This window comes from Coturnix japonica, chromosome 4, assembly GCF_001577835.2.
Source record: "Coturnix japonica isolate 7356 chromosome 4, Coturnix japonica 2.1, whole genome shotgun sequence".
Lineage (NCBI taxonomy): Eukaryota > Metazoa > Chordata > Aves > Galliformes > Phasianidae > Coturnix > Coturnix japonica.
In genome coordinates, this window is record NC_029519.1 from 23,666,841 (window position 1) to 23,680,967 (window position 14,127).

Genomic DNA, 14,127 nt, shown 5'->3' on the forward strand with positions numbered 1-14,127 from the left:
TTGTTTGTGTGGTCATAGCCTATAAATAAGTAATGGGATACAGTCTTAAGTTAGTGTTTAATAGAAAATGATTACATTACAAGCTAATAGCTTTAAAAAAAAGTTACTAAAATATATGACTAGAAGCACAAAGGAGGTGTTAGATTCTGCATTTTAAAACAAGTCAACCCATTTTTACTGTTAGAAATCTCCAGATGAAGTGAAATGTGTTGAGAAATGTCATTATGTTTAGTAAATTATGAGTTATATCTATCTCCAGAATTTTAATATCTGCTACAGAAAACATACAAAAACTCTTAAGCTAAAGATATAAATTCAGTTTTTTCTTGTTATACCATGTATGCTTAGCAGCGATGATGATACACATAATGTACTGCTAAACAAACACAAAAGTTACACAGAATTCATTAATATCACTGCTTAGGCAGTTGATTTAAACAAAAGTCTTAAGCATTTACTTTTAAAAATTGTGTTTAGCTGATAATTATTAGCAGCTGAAAATTGGTTCTGCATTGCATTGTTATTGGCTGTTGTTTGCTGCATATTGAGCTATCTGTTACAATAAAATTCTAAAGTGTACTCAAGCAAATGAACAGTTCGAGAAAAGTATTTGATCTGTAAATATATATACAGATTTTAATTTTCTAGATCTTGGAGGTAGTGAGCTTATTATATCTGTAATGCAGGAGCTGAACACGGTTTGTATGTGCTCTATGTATGAGGATTGTACCAAGAGAAGAATATGAAAACATTTTATCTCTGCAGAAGTGAGCATCTGCCCTTTCATGCAAGCAAATGTGATTTGTCACGCTATGTATGAAGCAGGTCATATGCTGCCAAGTTAAGTCTTGCTACTCCATAGTAATCAATGACCAAAAGTAAAATAGTTAATAAGAAGTTGAATTGCAGTAATTAGTTGTCAGCATCTCAAAGACTTTAAATTCAGACAGCATTTATTTGTCGAGTGCTCTATCGCTGGATATCTTACTATTTCACACAAGTGTATTGTTTTACTTGTTTAATTTCATACTGTGGTACCTCCATACACCTGGCCTTTATGCGAAGATGTTTCAACTTGTTGCACACAGTCTGTGGAAGCCCTTGCAGAAGAATAAAGCAGGCTGAAGAAAGGGCTATTCATCTAGGATCCGCTTCCATTTTGATAAAGCTTTCAGAAAGCAAGGAGGAGAGCACTTCTGTGTCAATGCCATGTAGCAGTAAGCTGATAGAAATAACATGGGATCAGAAATAAAAAGTTCATAGTTGCCCATGACATCAGGTTCATATTTTTCTGTATGGCAAAGTAGGCATTACAATTCTAAAGAAAGAATGGAATTACTTCTTTATTTCTCCTCTGCTAAAATGAGATTTTGTTTTTTGGTATGTTTCCATTTTTCAATTACACTAATTAAATTTCAGCAATAACTTTTTTACTGGCTAAATTTTCAATTATTAATGACTGTATGACTTAGGATTATTCAGTTTTGGGTGTTATTTTTAGAATCTGTTGTCAATCCAACCATTAATACAAACTTTATCACAAAGTGACTTGATTGTGTCTAATCTTAAAACTGTGTAATTAGGGAACTTTTCAGTGAGGTCATGCTTACTTTCTTCAAGCTCTGTTTATACAATAGCTTGCTTTAAGGTCCTGTTTTCTTCCTCCTGGAACATATGACATCTCTTTTCTGCAGTTTGTGCGTATTTTTAGAATTTTTCCCATCTGCTGCTCTTACACAGCTTCCTTATTCCAGTCTTACTAGGCATTTTAAGGGACTGCATGTATTAGAGTCTCATTATCTACGCTGGCTAGTGATGTTTCCCTTTCCTTGAAGCTTTCAGCTGGATGGTTTTGGTTTTGTTTTATTTTTCTCCTCAGCATTCCATTCCTTCAGCAGCTTCAGAGGTTGCACTCCTTGTTCCGTAGTGCTAGGAGAGGGGCAGGCAGTCAGTCAATCCTATTCCACTAAAGCAGGAAGTGGGTGTCTGTTTTCTAGAGACTACTTCTGTACAGATACTGTCATTAGCTTTTTTCCTTATGTTTCAGGCTCCCCCATGCAAGCACTGGTTGCAGTATTCATTGGTGTTTGTGAGCAAAAATTAATGGAGGGTAAATCACAGTCCTGCACTAGCTTAAGCTGGTTCTACCTCCATATTTTCCATTATTCTCATAATGTCAGATTGTGACAGCTTTATATTATGTAATGCATTTGAATCCACCTGGGACAAATGAAAAATGACTTGAAAAGAATTCTCTTGCAGAGAGAGTTTGTTGGCGACTTGAAACTTTGTGTTTATATAGGGCTTTTAAACGTTGCTTTTTATGTCTTAATATCAGTTAAGGAGGAGGAAGTTCTGTGTTTTAGAGATTTTAATAGAAATCAATGATATATATAAACTGACTTTAGAAAAAGTGTTTAGGACTTTTGAATTCAGCATCTCTAGAACTTGTTCTTCCTCATCTGTCTGGTATGATTATAAATACTGTAATCATGTAATAATCCTACATGAGAACCACTTGTTTTCTTAACTTTTGTGGGAAAGTTGAGCATTTTGTGCCACAAAACTTCTTCAAACTGGTAATTTAAATGTATTAAAAAACAAAATGCTATTTCAAAATGGACTCAGCCTGCCAGGTGGCATTGTAATTTAATTTTTGGAAAACTTCTTAATCATAAAGTAGTCTTTTTCCTTTGGAAATTGTCCAGTATTCCCAGCTGTTTAGGATTTCTTAATCTGAAACTAAGTGAACTTGCAGCTTAACTTTTCCCAAACTGCTTCAGCTAGCGAGTGTGATTTATTAAAATCTTGTTGACTCTGATAATGGAAATAACTTTCTTTTAAATATGCATTTATATTCTATAGGGGATTTATATTTTAAATTTATACACTTTTGGGAAATGCTGGAAGGTCACAATCTGAAATGGGGTTTTAAAACCATAGTCTTCTTGACCTAAATGTGATTTAAAAAGAAAAGAAAAAAAAGAAAAAAAAGAAAAAGTTTTAATATTTATTTTTTAGAGATTTTGGTGACCAATTCCAAATTCTGCTGCACAGTAAGATCAATATATGCATAATTATAATGTATCTTTCCTTTAAAAAAACCCAACTGCTTAGGCTCTCTGTAAATAACGTTTAAATATCAGATAGATGTTAAATGGAAACCAACTTTTTGGATCTGTAAATTTTGTACGAAGTGCTTACTCCCAGACAGATTATTGGGAAAGATTGCTTTGTACTGCTTCCAAATTTAAGGAATGTCGTGCCTTATGTGTGGTGTTATGGTGGCTTCTGTCATAAGCTCTGTGGTAGTTCTGGAGAGGGAACAGAAGGAGTTGCTTCTTGTTGAAACATTAAGAAGTACAAATGTAAGTTGTGTTACTGTTGTGTTGAGTTGTTGCTTCTCAGATAAAAATCAGGGTATTGGTTTTGTTTTTTCTCAAAAACAGCATAATTTTCTTACCTCTGGAGGATTTAGGGAAAATACCTCACAAAAATAAAAGTCCCCGTATTTTACATGTTATTGATAGAAGTAATTTCTTCAGCAATAGGTAACACAGTGTATTTTTGAATCTGCAGAGTTCCATGTGAGGTTATGAGAGAAAATGTATGGGAGAAAAGTATAATGTGTATGATAAGGAAAATTTTCATGTGAAACATGGTAAAAATAATGGGCATTCTTTATCATAATGGTTTCAGAAACAATGAAAAGAAGCAGTGGGTTTTCTAGAAGCCTCTCGTTAAAACTCTCAGTGCTTATTACATGTGGGTTATTTGATTTGTTACATCTGAATTTTGTTACAAGCTGAATTTTGGAGAGATTAAAGAAGTGAAATACATCCAGCTTCTTGTCATCTTTATGTGTTTTGAGTACTACGGAGGGAACTGCAACAGACCTTTGTTATAGTTAATGAAATGGAATATAGTGGTAAGAGTCATGCTTTAAAAAAATAAATATGTGTGATTGTCTAGTTCCTTTTATTTCAAAAGCAGTAGCTCTAGGTGAGGAAAAAAAATTCATCAGAATGTTCAAGCTGAGGGTGGCAAGGGAAAAAAGTTTCGGAGATGCTCTTCAGGTGAGTGTCCATTAGCAGCAGCATGTTACCTGGCTCTGTGCCTGTCTTCTTGGCCACCTGCAGCTTGTTGAGTCTTGTGTTTCAAATTGCAGAGAAATCCTGCTGTGTTGTAATGCACATTTTTCCTATTCTGGATATTGTGCATATTGATGTAAGCTTTCTTTCATTGCTTTTTTGATCACATGAGGAGATTAATTGGTACGTATTTTTTGCATTTGATCTGAAGTTGATTGTCCAGTCAGATTTGAGGATACTGACTCTTGCTGGCTGTACAGTGTCTTAGATTGTTTCCTAACAGTAATGGTTGTTTAGTGTTTATTTTGCTTGAAAAACAATGTTTGCAAATAATCAATAATGAACACATCTTGAGCTCTGGAAAATGAGTAATATATTCCACTAATAGTAGTGGCAGATAAAGGAGTTCTATGTGAATAGGATATTACCTAAAGTAGATCCTTGCTGTTTTCATGGGTGGTTACTACGTTGCTGAAACTTCTGAGGAAATCATTCATGCATAAATTTAAGTGTATGTCTGGGAGGATAGTTGGTTTGTCAATACTTGTGTGTCTGTCCTCTGTTGTTAAGGGTAATACAGGACATATGCTTATGATGGGGAGGTGTTTTGCAGTGGAAAAATTCAATTTTCTTGTTATCTCTCTGCTTGATAGATACGTTAGGTGATTCATAACAAATTATATGACAAGCATAGCTATGGGCTCAACTTCAAAAAAAACAAAACAACTCATTAATCAATATTCATTTTTTATATAAAAGCATTATTGTTTTGAGGCATCTAAAGGCCATGAATACTCAAGAGTCAACATATATTATTAAAACTGTTGAGTATCACAGTCATTCATTTGTTTCACTTTAAATGCTGACAAAATAAAATTTTGCTGGAATAACTGAATCAGAATTTCATGTGCCTGTTTTCAACAACAGAATACCCTAATAATAAAGTGCAAGGCTATGTAATAGAAACGAATGAAGTGTAAAATAAAATAATAGAAAAACATGACAAGCTAAATGCTTTCTGCAATGCAGTGTTCTTGAAGTGAGTCCATTACAAAAAAGAAAGTAGTTACTTCCATGTTTGCTAATTTCAAACAAGAGATATTTCTGACTTGTCATTTTCTTGTTGAAGAATTTTTTTTTTTTGTTTTTTTTTTTTTTTTTTTTTTTTTTTTTTTTTTTGTTTTTCTGATTTACAATATCTCTGTCCAGAGTTCAAGATTTAATAGCCACAGTAGCTGACATGGAATAGATCTTAACCAAGTAGTAGATCAGGAGTAAGTATTTCATGTTTCATCTGTTCATATACTAGCTGTATAATTGGCAGTGTGTTTATGTAGTTCCAATGTAGAGGAGTAAAGTCCCACTGAAATTGCAGCTTGCCTGCCTATTTTAACCATATTCATTGAAAAGCCTAAGACTGTAGAGGTGAGACCACAAAAACACAGCAGGCTAAGAAATAATGAAGGAACAGCCATCTAAGTTGGAAATTAATTACAACCTTAGTTTTATTTAAATGGTTTTGGGGTCACTAATCTTTCTTTATTCCCAGTTAAATTCTGCTCAGCCTGTACAATTAGGCAGCAATTAGGGAAATGAGGTGGTTTTACCAAACGAACAACGCGTGTGCTTTGAAGCCTTTCCCACCTAGGTCGCAGTGCCCCTCCCAGGGAGAGCAGTGAGACCACCATGTCTGGCCAAAAACATTATATTCCCAAACTTTTGCAGTCCCACAGTGCACCTGATACTCTTGGGGACATTTATTTTCTTGGAAGTACAGCACATCTCCCTGTTACAGATAGACTAGAAAAGTGCCAAAGCCATAGACTTACCTTCTGAAGGTTGCAGAGATGATAGGGAGATTTTAGAGGTTTCCCATACCTAGCTTTTAAGATGCTCTAAGAATGGACTATAGTTCAGATCAGTTCTGATAAAAAGTGGTTTTCTTTGCCATCCACACCAATTTTCTCATCCTTGTACCCTGTCACTTTCCCTTTCCTGTAGTGACAGGCTGTTGAATCTTCAGCACTGTGCCTAAGCCTGAGGTGGTGGGGATTCCTTTCTGATAGCCACAGGTGTTTGTCTTATGAGCCTGAGATTCGATTACCCATGTCATTGGCTTAGCTTGCATAGCTGCAAATGCTATTAAGGGTAATAAAATTTATCCAACCCTGGCATTGCTGTGCTGTGGGCAAAGGATATTGTTCTCAGCAATCCCCATTTACTTCTGCCAATTTAACTCTGTTGAAGCTAGGCTAATGGCTTCCTATGACATTTTTGAAAGGACAGCCGTTAGATCAAATGAATAGATATCCACCTAGCAAAATGTAACTTTCAAATATTTATGAAGAAATGAAATTACCAAGTTTGTCATCAGTGACACTGGTAAACAAGGCTGTTCGGGGCTTAGATGCAGAATCAGATTTTTTCCTGTTTCTTTTTCTAGGCTAAGAATTCTCTGCCATGGGCTGGAATGTTGGCTGTCCTGATGTTGTGATTGGATAGGAAGAGTCTGTAAGGCTTTAAGTAGGTAGAAGACCCTTAAATGAAATTATAAACAGCTATACAAGATAGGCAAGAAAATTAGGCATTACACTGCATTAATTATGAGAAGTGCAATGGAAAAAGAGGGCTTTAAGGTCTGTTTTACAGACCATTCCAATCAGTGCTGGATTGGAAGTGGTGGTTCTGCAGGGGCAAGGTACAGTGTTGTAGCCATAACGTTGTCATCTTATGGGCTGGCACTGTTACGTGTTTCCTGGTTTTGCTTACTCTGTTTGAATAAGAATTCTTTTCAGTAATTTTGTTCAAAGAGATGCAGTGTTCAAGATGTTATGTTTCAGGGGACCAAATCAAGCCATTACATTTTAAGCGATGCTTCTCCTTGTCCTCCATAACAAAGTAAACATGATTTGTTGAATCACAATGCTTGTGTGATGCAGAACGTTCATGCTGTTTATTCTGTACTCTCTGCAGAACCTAACATCCTGTGTGTGCTTTTCAAATACTAAATAATTCTTGTATATTATAGAATAGTGTTTTAGATCAACAAAGATTTGCTGTTGTATATTAGTACAGCTAAATGAAATATTTGAGAATAAACAAGCAGCATAAATGGCAGTCTCTCTGAACTTAAAAATCTAATTTGAACTATATTAAGCAGCCAGGATTATGGTTTGACTTGGGATCTCATCCTGCAAACATTTATTCGTTAGACTTCAACAATAACAAAAAACCTTCCAGTCATTACTTAATCCTTAACTAACATTGGCAATCCTACTAGGATCAGCTTGTATTCATAGCAACCAGAGTTAATACTGCAGTGAAAGTCTTCAGAAATGACATTTTCTGTCTTAGCAGAGTAAAGGGAAAAAAAAAAATAACTTCTGCTGTATCCCTTTATAATTTTGAAAATAGTATGTGAATACTGTGCCATAAAACATGGCTATTAGCACTGTAAATTCAGTGTATGTGATAATGTGATTAGAAGGTCATAGAGATCCCATTTTGTACATACTTATGTGAATCATCTGTTCATGAATTCTTCTGCACTTGAGCAGAAATGGTCATTTCATTAAGCATTACTCTTGGGAATTAGAAGAAACGGCCCTTCAGTGCTTTGTAATGAGTTCCTGCTCATTACATAATGCCACTCCGATAAATTTTTTTAATCTGTTTTTCTTGATGATCTGGTTAGTTCCCAAAACAACTGAACTGGAAATCAGTCCCATTCTAAAATGTGGTGCAAATGTAGTTCAATTAGAAGGTACAATAGTATTAGTCTTGGTTTTAGTATTGAGTTGAACATTGCATGCTGTTGAAAAGCAGCTGATTCGTGATCCATGGGAATTGATACCTCCCCACCAGCTTTAATGTTCAGCTTTACTGGTGATAAAATATAAATCTTCTCTCTCCTTGGCAAATCAGTTTTATAGTATCTTTCTAACAACTAAAGAGTTTTTCTATCGAGGATCAGATTTTCAATCCATTTCTAGTTTTCAAAACTCAGTGATTTGAGTTTTGAAACAGTGAGCCTTCTCTACATGCAAGTGCCAAAAAAAGTGTATTATCTCCTACTGTTTTCAGTGTATGAATCTGACTTTTTTGGTAACTTTGGTCAACTTTGAAGACAACGAGTGTTAGGAAAGTGTGAAAGAGGGAGATACACACACACACACACACACACATACACACATATATATGATATATCAATATATGTATATATGTATGTGGATGAAGCATGGTTAATTTGTGTTCTGTGTTTTTTCGTCCTCTTTTATTCTAATGTATTTCATACAACCCAGAAAAATATCAAATATACATGCATGAAAAGTGTTTAATAAAATGAAAGACATTTGGGATTTCTTAAATATTACTCCTCATTTCTTCCAGAATCCTGGAATATGTGTACTCTGCCAAAAATGAGAAATAATAATACTGTGTTACTCTATCGGAAATGGATGTGTTCAATAAGCATTTTTATTTTTTTTTTGTCTCCATACTTGTAATCTTTTAATGATTATTGAATCATTAGTCTAATTTATCCCAAGGGTCTTACTGTAGAAAATTGAAGATAAAATACCCATTTCCCACAGCTTTAATGGTTCAGTAAGTAGTACTTCACTTGCAAAACCTTATGCATATGCTTGTCCTAAATATACTCTTTATGAATAGCTTCATTATCAAAATTAATGGTATCCTAATATAAAAGATTTAATGCAGAGGAAAAGTAAAAAAATAAAATAAAATAAATCTGTCATTTTGTGGCTTTTTACTTAAATTAAGTATTTTTCTAGAAGGAAGTTCAATTTCCTCTTTGCTCTGTGTTTAAGGTCTGATGATTGGTTACCTGTATTGGCACTTGAGTGCTCATCATTCACTGCCGGTTATCAGTCTTGAAATGAATGTGACATTTCACATTTCAAAGTTACTTCAGGATCTTTTTGAATGTTGGCAGACACTTCTGCACCAAACTGCTTTTAAAGTTGTTGTTCCTGTTTGCATAGGAAAGGAAACACAGAGCACTGAGAGTTAAGCAGTTTGTTCACATGTATGTGATGAGTCAGTAGAACAGTGAACTTAATTCCAAATTATATTTTCAGAGTCTATTGTGTCAGATTTTTAACATTCTTGTTTTTGATGAACTGAAGAAATAAACATAGTTAAACTGGCAAAATGTGTTATTTTATAACTAGAATGTAACTAGTATATTTGGAGAATGCTTGAGGTTACATGTCTGAACTATAATTAAATCTGATGTGCAAATCAACCTGTTTTTTTACCATATACTGTGGTTGCACTTTGACAGTAAACTATTGTATAATACTATAGATGCCTACACTATTTTCATTACATTGAAAAGTGTTGTGAAGCCAAATATTTAGTTCTAAATGTACCTCTGGAAGATGCAGATTTTATATAGGTAAAAGTTTGATAAAGTTCATAATTACAAAGCCATGTTTGTGAAATTTTCCAGTGACCAGCAAAAATAAACCAGAACATCAAATACAGTGTATAAAGATCAGTGTTTAGAAAAGTAAATGCAAAGGGAAAAAGAAAAAATCAGAAGAAAAAAAAGTACCCCATAGCCCGCAATTATTATAATTAAATTTTTTTTATAGTTGTTTACACAGTGCTACAAGGGGAATAGACAAAAGAAAGAAAAGAAAATGCATCTTTTAAAGAGACACCTTTTCTGTCAAGCTTCCTTTATCACATCTGCTGCACTCTTACCCTCCTTTGCCCTACGCAATGCTCCATAATAAAAATTGGATATGATGTGATTTTTCCCTTTCTACTGGAAATACTGGAAGGTTCTGTCTTCATATTTAAGACTTTCTCTCAAATCTAGAATGGTGCTGGGTTATAAGGAAAGGAAAAAAGACACAAGTGAAAAAAATTGACTGCACTAGCTCTCGATAACCTCCAGTCATTCTTTTCTAGTCATTCTTGGATTTCCTTTAGGAACAAGAACTTGTGAATAAAAGGTCAGATGCTTTATCTGTCGAGATCAATAACAGACTGTCCACTTAATGCAGTGAACAGTGAATCTTGATGAAGATTTCCACAGCTGAGAATGGCATAAATGTATAGCAACTCTTGTGGCTATGTGAGAACGGGGGAAAATCTTGATGAAAGCATCACTCTTTGTGGTGAAAAATGAACAAATTATAGGAAAGCAGTCCAGAAAAGAAGATGAGGTTTCTTGGCAATTAGTCACTGTTTATCTTGGAGATGAAGAAAACCATAGTTAATTTTGGTTGGTCAATAGAAGTGTAGAGCAGCCTCAGGTCTACATATAAGGATTGTGTGTCTTATGAGTCAGCTTGCTTGTTATGCTGTTGCTGCTAAGAAAATGTAGGAGTGCTTGGTAACAGGAATGTGCCACAATTTTTATACTTCATGGCTGCAGAGAATGGGGTGGTATTTCATACTGAGTCTTCTTCCTGGATCTGCACTGATGTAAAGTACTGCAAGAAGATATGTAGCAGTTCTGAGGTAGGGAAACATCTACTCTGATTTAAAGCAAAAGGATATTTCTGTATGCATAATCTTATACCAAATATTGGCATTTATTTCACTCAGTATTTGTTTTTTTTTCTCTTATAGATATTGGCCTACAGCTTAGTCATAGTCAAATTGCACCTTTTTTTAGCCAGAAGTAAAGCTGATAATCGTTCTAGAAATATTAGCCAGGACTGAGTATCAAAATAACATGGCACTGGTACTAGCCAAACCATGATTTCATTTCACAGTGCTTATGATATAGGACCATACTAAGTTATATACATCATGTATACCACATAGTAATTTTTTAAATAGCATCTCTATGTTAACATTAAACATTTGTCTCTAATGAATATAGGAATATTGTTAGCAGGATATTTTTGTGAACAAGAGAGGTATGCAGTGTGGTCTCAAAAAGATTTTTGTTCTGGTTTTGCTGAACCCTTTGCCTAAGAAGAATTCAGAATGAAAATATATAGTTACTTTTTGTAAATGCAAAAACATAACAATTACATACCCAATTATTTAGTAAAGATTAAGCTTTAAAAAAACCTTTTGTCTTATAGTTTGTCAAAGAAGCTGTAAGATGAAATATGATCAAGAGCATTCATAATTTGAAACTGACTGAACGCTGAATACTTTGATTCATAATTGATGCTTCAGATACATTATAAGTGTGAAAACTTCAGATAACTATGGTAGTTTACACACACATAAAGAACTGCGCACTAAAAGCTCTGTTTTAAGGGACCTGATACCGTCAAAGCATCTGCATGCAAGAAATATTACTACTAAATATTGAGTTCTAATTCACCCTATCGCTGAAATTCTGAAGATAACACCGTTTCTTAGAAGTCATTTTTTTTGAAGAAAGCTTGTTGTGTTTCATAATTAAGCAATAGATGCCATCCTTTCGAAACAGATCTGGGATAAAGGAGATCCTATTTTGTCACTCAATGCACTCCCATGAACTTACTGACACTAATTGTTCCATAGGTGTTTGACAGAAAAGGAAAAAAAAAAAAAAAAAAAAGAGTATAGTGAGATTACTGGTGTTTGTGCTGAGATATCACATATTCCTGCATTGAGAAAATTATGGCTGAGGTGTGCATAACCTTGAATGGAAGAATTTGGGCAGTCTCTTTAGAGAGAGGTGGATTGGTGAGAACAAGTGTTCCAAAGAGAACTGAATACTTGACAAAAGGAGATGAGAGTACTAGTGTACTTTTGAAGAATCAACTGGGAAGCACTGTCTTCCAACAGAAAGGTATTGAAGAGAACTATGTTGGCTGCACATAAAAACGCAAAAGATGCATGTGAACAGCATATGTTTTGGGGAGAGAACTGTGTGTGTAACTATGGCAGTTCCAGAGAGTGAGATGCTACACGTTGCTGAAAGCTTTAAACTCAGTTCTGGGTCCTAATTTGAACTAGGCGTGGCTTGGCATTCCGCAGTGTGTGTTTTTGAAGATTTTCTCGTAACTTACATCCAAAATATAGAAAATCTTTGAAAATTAAGCTTTTGGTTTCTAGTTTATTTTAAAACTCAGCTTTTTGCAATTTTAGTAAAATGAAAAGCAGATTTATAATAAAGGAGCTAATTACTGTTAAAATTCTAGTGTCAGCATAATGCTTCATTCTTACAGACACGAATGAAATAGTAGTTTAGATATTTGGTCTAAGTTTCCAATAAGAAGTTGGCAAAAATTCAATAATATTCATTAAATACATAAATGGAAATATTAAAAATAAAGATTTTCCCTTGTGATTTATTGTACAATGTGCTTGAAAAGCAAAATTGAAGAAAGAAGTCATTATCTGTTAAAAAAAAAAAAAAAAAAAGTGCTACAAAAATGTTAATTAAATCATGTAGTCCTAAGTAAGCTAGTGAGCAAGAAAAAGGCTTCTCTGCTTAGAATTGGAAGCCATATTTGTTCTGACTGGCTGGGTAAAGAAAAAAAGATTATCTTTAAATAAAGCAAACAGAGCAATATAGTTAGGTACTTTCTCTTTTGGATTACACTGAATCCAAAAAGTAAAGCAAATGAGCTAGTGGCTCTTTAGAAAATGAACTTAGAAGCCTTGCCATAGTTGAGAAGTTAAAACAAACAACAAGAGACAAGTGTTTTCAAGCATGTCTAAAATGAAGCTTATATCATAAAGCACTTTGAAAAAACGCTAAGTGGTGCACGAGGGACTGTCCTCCCTCTGGAGATATTGGAGAGTTTATCTGCATGTGCTGGAGTTGCTTTTTTTTGCGTCCTGCCCCCCTCCCTTATTTGGAAGAGTCCAGTTCATGAGTTATCAAGAGATCATATGGGATCAGTGCTTCAGATACATGAGGTTTCTGTACTCTGCTCATCCATGGCTCAGCGTGAAGCTGGAATTCGTTATTATTAGTGCTTGAATAATAGTTTACCAATTTTATTTTGTTCTATAATACTAGATTTTGAGGGCTGTGTTTCTTCTGTTTCTCAAATACCTTGGGCATGTGGGCATTTAATATCTGATTAAAAATAAAATTCATTTATATAGCTTACAAGTTATATACCTTCTTTCGAAGAACCTTCTCATCGGTGTAGCAAGAGTCTATGCCCCCTTCCACCCCTGAATTGCTTAATTCAATGCAGCTTCTGAGTAGCACAAACCTCTGCTTTGAGGGGGGGCAGGCAGCGGGTAGGGGTGGGGGGGTGGGTGGGGAGGTTGGAGGAGAGGGAAGGGAAGATGGCCCTCTTTAGTTTGTATTCCAAAATAATTGTTTAATTGTTAACTTACAACAAAAGGACTCATGAGATGGAGGGTTTTCATCTGCTTCTGGACACCTGGATAACATTAAGAACAGTTTACTAGAGAGTTTTGCCTAGGAATATGGAACTTACTGTGAGAATTCAGTCAGATATTTTACAAGTTTTCTTTGAACAGGTCAGTTGCATGGATTAATGTTCCTCAGTAGGATTATAGTAGTTTTCACTAAGAAGATATACAGCTTTCCTTTTAAAACACCATAAGTTTTTGTAGCACTTTTTTAATAATAAAAATTCTTCTCTGTTAAAGGTACTGCTTCACACAACTTTAACCTTCAGATCAGCAGTGCTTATTGGCAGTGCTCTGGTTTTAATAAAAAACAGTATGAGAGAGTATGAGAGGATTTTGTTCTAAACCATATTTTAAGAGTAAATTTTTATAGGGTTATTCTGCACAGACTCTTTTCTCTGAAACTTAGCATTTGTAGAAGTGATTTGTATTTTTGGAATGAGCTTATTGATCCATTCACAAGGATTTCTTATCTCCTTTTAATGTAAGGGATATGTTTGATAAATCTAATATGAAATAACTTCCAACTTCAGGAAACTATTGCAGTTATTTTTTTCCTCACAACGAATTGATGGGCCTTGTAACATTGTTCTTTTTTTTTTTTTTTTTCCCCTACAAATTAGACAAAGTTAGCTTTTAATACGTGTTTATATAACTAATACCAACCTTGTCCGTTACATTTCAAAAACCAAGTCCTTGGACAAAGACAGAAATTGTC